This window comes from Nothobranchius furzeri, chromosome 6, assembly GCF_043380555.1.
Source record: "Nothobranchius furzeri strain GRZ-AD chromosome 6, NfurGRZ-RIMD1, whole genome shotgun sequence".
NCBI lineage: Eukaryota > Metazoa > Chordata > Actinopteri > Cyprinodontiformes > Nothobranchiidae > Nothobranchius > Nothobranchius furzeri.
The window spans coordinates 5,287,676-5,297,439 of record NC_091746.1 but is presented as its reverse complement, the minus strand read 5'-3'; the positions used below and the strand labels follow the sequence as shown (position 1 = coordinate 5,297,439).

The following is a 9,764-nucleotide window of genomic DNA, read 5'->3' as shown; positions in this document are numbered from 1 at the left end:
GAATGTGTGATCATCATGAAACGTTCAGATCACTTACAACTCAATAGATTCTACCTTCTTGTAACGTTTCAGCCTGATTGGACCTTGTTTTCACACAAATGGACCCAGAATGATGTGAAATTGTGCTTCGTGCAACATAATTCTGGGTGCCATTTACAAACCATAAGTGCTAATGACTCCATTCCTTTTTGTGGTTGTAGGGGCTGTTGATTGGAGTACACTAAAACAAACCTGATCTCTCTAGGACATTCAGAAGCCAAGTTATAAGCCCACAAATGTGTAACTGGACTACTTCTTTAAATTGACACCAGATCCGGTGACGTTTGGGACATGGTTTGACCCCCTTAGGAACTATCATCATGAAACGTTCAGATCACTTACAACTCAATAGATTCTACCTTCCTGTAACGTTTCAGCCTGATTGGACCTTGTTTTCACACAAATGGACCCAGAATGATGTGAAATTGTGCTTCGTGCAACATAATTCTGGGTGCCATTTACAAACCATAAGTGCTAATGACTCCATTCCTTTTTGTGGTTGTAGGGGCTGTTGATTGGAGTACACTAAAACAAACCTGATCTCTCTAGGACATTCAGAAGCCAAGTTATAAGCCCACAAATGTGTAACTGGACTACTTCTTTAAATTGACACCAGATCCGGTGACGTTTGGGACATGGTTTGACCCCCTTAGGAAAGTGCTATCATCATGAAACGTTCAGATCACTTACAACTCAATAGATTCTACCTTCCTGTAACGTTTCAGCCTGATTGGACCTTGTTTTCACACAAATGGACCCAGAATGATGTGAAATTGTGCTTCGTGCAACATAATTCTGGGTGCCATTTAAAAACCATAAGTGCTAATGACTCCATTCCTTTTTGTGGTTGTAGGGGCTGTTGATTGGAGTACACTAAAACAAACCTGATCTCTCTAGGACATTCAGAAGCCAAGTTATAAGCCCACAAATGTATACCTGGACTACTTCGTTAAAGTGACACCAGGCCTGGTGACCTTTGGGACATGGTTTGACCCCCTATAGGAATGTGCGATCATCATGAAACGTTCAGATCACTTACAACTCAATAGATTCTACCTTCTTGTAACGTTTCAGCCTGATTGGACCTTGTTTTTACACAAATGAACCCAGAATGATGTAAAATTGTGTTTCGTGCAACATAATTCTGGGTGCCATTTAAAAACCATAAGTGCTAATGACTCCATTCCTTTTTGTGGTTGTAGGGGCTGTTGATTGGAGTACACTAAAACAAACCTGATCTCTCTAGGACATTCAGAAGCCAAGTTATAAGCCTACAAAGGTGTAACTGGACTGCTTCTTTAAATTGACACCAGATCCGGTGACCTTTGGGACATGGTTTGACCCCCTTAGGAAAGTGCTATCATCATGAAACGTTCAGATCACTTACAACTCAATAGATTCTACCTTCCTGTAACGTTTCTGCCTGATTGGACCTTGTTTTCACACAAATGAACCCAGAATGATGTGAAATTGTGCTTTGTGCAACATAATTCTGGGTGGCATTTAAAAACCATAAGTGCTAATGACTCCATTCCTTTTTGTGGTTGTAGGGGCTGTTGATTAGAGTACACTAAAACAAACCTGATCTCTCTAGGACATGCAGAAGCCAAGTTATAAGCCCACAAATGTGTAACTGGACTACTTCTTTAAAGTGACACCAGGCCTGGTGACCTTTGGGACATGGTTTTACCCCCTATAGGAATGTGCGATCATCATGTAACGTTCAGATCACTTACAACTCAATATATTCTACCTTCTTGTAACGTTTCAGCCTGATTGGACCTTGTTTTCACACAAATGGACCCAGAATGATGTGAAATTGTGCTTCGTGCAACATAATTCTGGGTGCCATTTAAAAACCATAAGTGCTAATGGCTCCATTCCTTTTTGTGGTTGTAGGGGCTGTTAATTGGAGTACTCTAAAACAAACCTGACCTCTCTAGGATATTCAGAAGCCAAGTTATAAGCCCACAAAGGTGTAACTGGACTACTTCTTTAAAGTGACACCAAGCCCGGTGACCTTTGGGACATGGTTTGACCCCCTATAGGAATGTGTGATCATCATGAAACGTTCAGATCACTTACAACTCAATAGATTCTACCTTCTTGTAACGTTTCAGCCTGATTGGACCTTGTTTTCACACAAATGAACCCAGAATGATGTGAAATTGTGCTTCGTGCAACATAATTCTGGGTGCCATTTACAAACCATAAGTGCTAATGGCTCCATTCCTTTTTGTGGTTGTAGGGGCTGTTGATTGGAGTACACTAAAACAAACCTGATCTCGCTAGGACATTCAGAAGCCAAGTTATAAGCCCACAAATATGTAACTGGACTACTTCTTTAAATTGACACCAGATCCGGTGACCTTTGGGACATGGTTTGACCCCCTTAGGAAAGTGCTATCATCATGAAACCTTCAGATCACTTACAACTCAATAGATTCTACCTTCCTGTAACGTTTCAGCCTGATTGGACCTTGTTTTCACACAAATGGACCCAGAATGATGTGAAATTGTGCTTCGTGCAACATAATTCTGGGTGCCATTTAAAAACCATGAGTGCTAAAGGCTCCATTCCTTTTTGTGGTTGTAGGGGCTGTTAATTGGAGTACTCTAAAACAAACCTGACCTCTCTAGGATATTCAGAAGCCAAGTTATAAGCCCACAAAGGTGTAACTGGACTACTTCTTTAAAGTGACACCAAGCCCGGTGACCTTTGGGACATGGTTTGACCCCCTATAGGAATGTGTGATCATCATGAAACGTTCAGATCACTTACAACTCAATAGATTCTACCTTCCTGTAACGTTTCAGCCTGATTGGACCTAGTTTTCACACAAATGGACCCAGAATGATGTGAAATTGTGCTTCGTGCAACATAATTCTGGGTGCCATTTACAAACCATAAGTGCTAATGACTCCATTCCTTTTTGTGGTTGTAGGGGCTGTTGATTGGAGTACACTAAAACAAACCTGATCTCTCTAGGACATTCAGAAGCCAAGTTATAAGCCCACAGATGTGTAACTGGACTACTTCTTTAAATTGACACCAAATCCGGTGACGTTTGGGACATGGTTTGACCCCCTTAGGAAAGTGCTATCATCATGAAACGTTCAGATCACTTACAACTCAATAGATTCTACCTTCCTGTAACGTTTCAGCCTGATTGGACCTTGTTTTCACACAAATGGACCCAGAATGATGTGAAATTGTGCTTCGTGCAACATAATTCTGGGTGCCATTTACAAACCATAAGTGCTAATGACTCCATCCCTTTTTGTGGTTGTAGGGGCTGTTGATTGGAGTACACTAAAACAAACCTGATCTCTCTAGGACATTCAGAAGCCAAGTTATAAGCCCACAAATGTGTAACTGGACTACTTCTTTAAAGTGACACAAGGCCTGGTGACCTTTGGGACATGGTTTTACCCCCTATAGGAATGTGCGATCATCATGTAACGTTCAGATCACTTACAACTCAATATATTCTACCTTCTTGTAACGTTTCAGCCTGATTGGACCTTGTTTTCACACAAATGGACCCAGAATGATGTGAAATTGTGCTTCGTGCAACATAATTCTGGGTGCCATTTAAAAACCATAAGTGCTAATGGCTCCATTCCTTTTTGTGGTTGTAGGGGCTGTTAATTGGAGTACTCTAAAACAAACCTGACCTCTCTAGTATATTCAGAAGCCAAGTTATAAGCCCACAAAGGTGTAACTGGACTACTTCTTTAAAGTGACACCAAGCCCGGTGACCTTTGGGACATGGTTTGACCCCCTATAGGAATGTGTGATCATCATGAAACGTTCAGATAACTTACAACTCAATAGATTCTACCTTCTTGTAACGTTTCAGCCTGATTGGACCTTGTTTTCACACAAATGAACCCAGAATGATGTGAAATTGTGCTTCGTGCAACATAATTCTGGGTGCCATTTACAAACCATAAGTGCTAATGGCTCCATTCCTTTTTGTGGTTGTAGGGGCTGTTGATTGGAGTACACTAAAACAAACCTGATCTCTCTAGGACATTCAGAAGCCAAGTTATAAGCCCACAAATGTGTAACTGGACTACTTCTTTAAATTGACACCAGATCCGGTGACCTTTGGGACATGGTTTGACCCCCTTAGGAAAGTGCTATCATCATGAAACCTTCAGATCACTTACAACTCAATAGATTCTACCTTCCTGTAACGTTTCAACCTGATTGGACCTTGTTTTCACACAAATGGACCCAGAATGATGTGAAATTGTGCTTCGTGCAACATAATTCTGGGTGCCATTTAAAAACCATAAGTGCTAATGGCTCCATTCCTTTTTGTGGTTGTAGGGGCTGTTAATTGGAGTACTCTAAAACAAACCTGACCTCTCTAGGATATTCAGAAGCCAAGTTATAAGCCCACAAAGGTGTAACTGGACTACTTCTTTAAAGTGACACCAAGCCCGGTGACCTTTGGGACATGGTTTGACCCCCTATAGGAATGTGTGATCATCATGAAACGTTCAGATCACTTACAACTCAATAGATTCTACCTTCTTGTAACGTTTCTGCCTGATTGGACCTTGTTTTCACACAAATGGACCCAGAATGATGTGAAATTGTGCTTTGTGCAACATAATTCTGGGTGCCATTTACAAACCATAAGTGCTAATGACTCCATTCCTTTTTGTGGTTGTAGGGGCTGTTGATTGGAGTACACTAAAACAAACCTGATCTCTCTAGAACATTCAGAAGCCAAGTTATAAGCCCACAATGTGTAACTGGACTACTTCTTTAAATTGACACCGGATCCGGTGACGTTTGGGACATGGTTTGACCCCCTTAGGAAAGTGCTATCATCATGAAACGTTCAGATCACTTACAACTCAATAGATTCTACCTTCCTGCAACGTTTCAGCCTGATTGGACCTTGTTTTCACACAAATGAAACCAGAATAATGTGAAATTGTGCTTCGTGCAACATAATTCTGGGTGCCATTTAAAAACCATAAGTGCTAATGGCTCCATTCCTTTTTGTGGTTGTAGGGGCTGTTAATTGGAGTACACTAAAATAAACCTGATCTCTCTAGGACATTCAGAAGCCAAGTTATAAGCCCACAAATGTGTAACTGGACTACTTCTTTAAAGTGACACCAGGCCTGGTGACCTTTGGGACATTGTTTGACCCCCTATAGGAATGTGCGATCATCATGAAACGTTCAGATCACTTACAACTCAATAGATTCTACCTTCTTGTAACGTTTCAGCCTGATTGGACCTTGTTTTCACACAAATGAACCCAGAATGATGTGAAATTGTGCTTCGTGCAACATAATTCTGGGTGCCATTTAAAAACCATAAGTGCTAATGACTCCATTCCTTTTTGTGGTAAAAGGGGCTGTTAATTGGAGTACTCTAAAACAAACCTGACCTCTCTAGGACATGCAGAAGCCAAGTTATAAGCCCACAAAGGTGTAACTGGACTACTTCTTTAAATTGACACCAGATCCGGTGACCTTTGGGACGTGGTTTGACCCCTTATAGGAATGTGCGATCATCATGAAACATTCAGATCACTTACAACTCAATAGATTCTACCTTCTTGTAACGTTTCAGCCTGATTGGACCTTGTTTTCACACAAATGGACCCAGAATGATGTGAAATTGTGCTTCGTGCAACATAATTCTGCGTGCCATTTAAAAACCATAAGTGCTAATTACTCCATTCCTTTTTGTGGTTGTAGGGGCTGTTGATTGGAGTACACTAAAACAAACCTGATCTCTCTAGGACATGCAGAAGCCAAGTTATAAGCCCACAAATGTGTAACTGGACTACTTCTTTAAAGTGACACCAGGCCTGGTGACTTTTGGGACATGGTTTTACCCCCTATAGGAATGTGCGATCATCATGAAACGTTCAGATCACTTACAACTCAATAGATTCTACCTTCTTGTAACATTTCAGCCTGATTGGACCTTGTTTTCACACAAATGGACCCAGAATGATGTGAAATTGTGCTTCGTGCAACATAATTCTGGGTGCCATTTAAAAACCACAAGTGCTAATGGCTCCATTCCTTTTTGCGGTTGTAGGGGCTGTTAATTGGAGTACTCTAAAACAAACCTGACCTCTCTAGGATATTCAGAAGCCAAGTAATAAGCCCACAAAGGTGTAACTGGACTACTTCTTCAAAGTGACACCAAGCCCGGTGACCTTTGGGACATGGTTTGACCCCCTTTAGGAATGTGTAATCATCATGAAACGTTCAGATCACTTACAACTCAATAGATTCTACCTTCTTGTAACGTTTCAGCCTGATTGGACCTTGTTTTCACACAAATGGACCCAGAATGATGTGAAATTGTGCTTCGTGCAACATAATTCTGGGTGCCATTTACAAACCATAAGTGCTAATGACTCCATTCCTTTTTGTGGTTGTAGGGGCTGTTGATTGGAGTACACTAAAACAAACCTGATCTCTCTAGGACATTCAGAAGCCAAGTTATAAGCCCACAAATGTGTAACTGGACTACTTCTTTAAATTGACACCAGATCCGGTGACGTTTGGGACATGGTTTGACCCCCTTAGGAAAGTGCTATCATCATGAAACGTTCAGATCACTTACAACCAGGGGCGGTTCTAGACCAAATTTTCCAGGGGGGCCACTGTGGGGCCAGTATTTTTTCATGGGGGCGCAAGAAAAAAAAATCATAATTAAAGACAATGAACAAGTAAACTATTACAGTGAATGCAGTAATGGTTTACTTGTGAAAGTAAAACTGGCATGTTTTTATGGTACTCAGATAACAATTCTGAATGCTTCACCGCAACATGTGACTTGAGTAAAAAAATAATTCTAGTTTATTATTATAGTTTGTGACTTTATTTGAAGATTATATAAACTGTACATATGAAAAATAAACATTCAAACAAATAAAATATGTGCACAATACAATTTGCTTTTTGTAGTCAACACACACACACACACACACACACACACACACACACACACACACACACACACACACACACACACACACACACACACGTAAGCATAATCACTTCACCAATTGTTTTGATAAACTCACGATTTTCTATAACCTTTTTACAGTGTTCCTTGTCGAGTATATTAGCTAATGTTGTATTAGCTTTCACAGCCCTCTGGTAGTCCCTCCACGCTATCATTGAGTCCTTATGCCTTTCAGACTTTGCATGTACTGAAAACCCCTCCTCTCTCAGTTGCTTTTTTCCAGTTCCTAAATCCACATGGTGAGTCAAACACACTTCCTGCGCTACTTGGTGGGCTAAAATGTCTGCATGCATGACAATAAGTAGAGTCCATAGTAACAGAATATTCAACCCAAGGATTACTTTCATACCAGCTTGGCTGAAAGCTGCATCTTCTGTCTCCTATTAATGTCACTGGAAATGTCCTCAAACTAGGCTGAGTAGGTGGGTCATCCTTGCACTTGCTGATATCTGAAAGAAAATAAATGTTAGCATGAGGATAAAAGTCATAATTAGTTAATTCAGAGTCTTATTTTATTTATTTATTAAATAAAAACAACAGAAATTTTGGTCCAGAGTCAGCATGCCTCAAATGCATTTTACACACAATATGAGCTGCAAACACAGAGGGCTTGTTCAACACCCACAAACCTGACGGTAGTGTACACGGTGCACATGACAGCAGATGTCCCTCTTTTTGCTCCTCACTCTCTCCCTCACAGCCTACATCTTCCTCCTCACTCTCTTCCTCACAGCCTACATCTTCCTCCTCACTCTCTCCCTCACAGCCTACATCTTCCTCCTCCTCACTCTCAGGGTGGACAGCCTCTGACCTGTCTGGTTCCTCTCCAACCAACTCCTCCTTCTCTCTTTCATCCTGCTTCTCAGTTCCCTCGTGACTTTCATCCTCTCTCTGTCTACGCTGTTCTTTATTAACAGCGGTAAAAAAAAAAGGACAAAACGTCCCGCTGATGCTTCCAGTCAGTGCTGCGAGAAAGTCATAGATAAATGAATACTGTGATCTAATCTCAACGTGTCTAAGGCTTAAAATGCAGCAACTTCATTTTTATTTTACAGTTAATGTTACACAGGAAAAACAAATCAGTGTTAACTGTGGATAGACTCAGTTAGGAACTTAAAAGTAAATGACAGAAACGCGCGACTACGATCAAAACATTGATGTCAGGAAAATAAACTGTATTGCTTACCTTCGTCTCTTAGCGTCTTTTCCGTTTGGCGTCCTCAAGAACTTCTTCGGGTCCCATTTAAACTATTTTTAACCTTTTATTCAAAAATCCACCGGGTAAACAGTTCTGCGCTCTAAAGGCTCCGTGTGAAACGCTGCAGCGCATTAGTTCCCGTCTCCGAGGCAGCGCGCGAAAAAAAAAATCCGATCTCTTCAGCACAGGGGCCATAACAGGGGCCAGGGCCGGTTCTACAGGGGCCCAGGCCCCTGTGGGCCCCCGTTTAAAACCGCCATTGCTTACAACTCAATAGATTCTACCTTCCTGTAACGTTTCAGCCTGATTGGACCTTGTTTTCACACAAATGGACCCAGAATGATGTGAAATTGTGCTTCGTGCAACATAATTCTGGGTGCCATTTACAAACCATAAGTGCTAATGACTCCATTCCTTTTTGTGGTTGTAGGGGCTGTTGATTGGAGTACACTAAAACAAACCTGATCTCTCTAGGACATTCAGAAGCCAAGTTATAAGCCCACAAAGGTGTAACTGGACTGCTTCTTTAAATTGACACCAGATCCGGTGACCTTTGGGACATGGTTTGACCCCCTTAGGAAAGTGCTATCATCACGAAACGTTCAGATCACTTACAACTCAATAGATTCTACCTTCCTGTAACGTTTCTGCCTGATTGGACCTTGTTTTCACACAAATGAACCCAGAATGATGTGAAATTGTGCTTCGTGCAACATAATTCTGGGTGGCATTTAAAAACCATAAGTGCTAATGACTCCATTTCTTTTTGTGGTTGTAGGGGCTGTTGATTGGGGTACACTAAAACAAACCTGATCTCTCTAGGACATTCAGAAGCCAAGTTATAAGCCCACAAATGTGTAACTGGACTACTTCTTTAAAGTGACACCAGGCCTGGTGACCTTTGGGACATGGTTTGACCCCCTATAGGAATGTGCGATCATCATGAAACGTTAGGATCACTTACTACTCAATAGATTCTACCTTCTTGTAACGTTTCAGCCTGATTGGACCTTGTTGTTACACAAATGAACCCAGAATGATGTAAAATTGTGCTTCGTGCAACTTAATTCTGGGTGCCATTTAAAAACCATAAGTGCTAATGACTCCATTCCTTTTTGTGGTTGTAGGGGCTGTTGATTGGAGTACACTGAAACAAACCTGATCTCTCTAGGACATTCAGAAGCCAAGTTATAAGCCCACAAAGGTGTAACTGGACTGCTTCTTTAAATTGACACCAGATCCGGTGACCTTTGGGACATGGTTTGACCCCCTTAGGAAAGTGCTATCATCATGAAACGTTCAGATCACTTACAACTCAATAGATTCTACCTTCCTGTAACGTTTCTGCCTGATTGGACCTTGTTTTCACACAAATGAACCCAGAATGATGTGAAATTGTGCTTCGTGCAACATAATTCTGGGTGCCATTTAAAAACCATAAGTGCTAATGACTCCATTCCTTTTTGTGGTTGTAGGGGCTGTTGATTGGAGTACACTAAAACAAAC

At 41.3% G+C, this 9,764-nt stretch overlaps 1 long non-coding RNA gene across 1 annotated transcript; it reads right to left on the bottom strand.

Annotated features, from left to right (window-relative positions):
- Positions 1–7,002: 7,002 nt before the first annotated feature.
- Positions 7,003–8,605, bottom strand: LOC139070408 (uncharacterized). The gene is made up of 2 exons (XR_011520928.1): positions 8,247–8,605; positions 7,003–7,509 (listed from the first exon to the last, which is right to left on the bottom strand). It is a non-coding gene; the product is annotated as an uncharacterized lncRNA (long non-coding RNA).
- Positions 8,606–9,764: the final 1,159 nt, after the last annotated feature.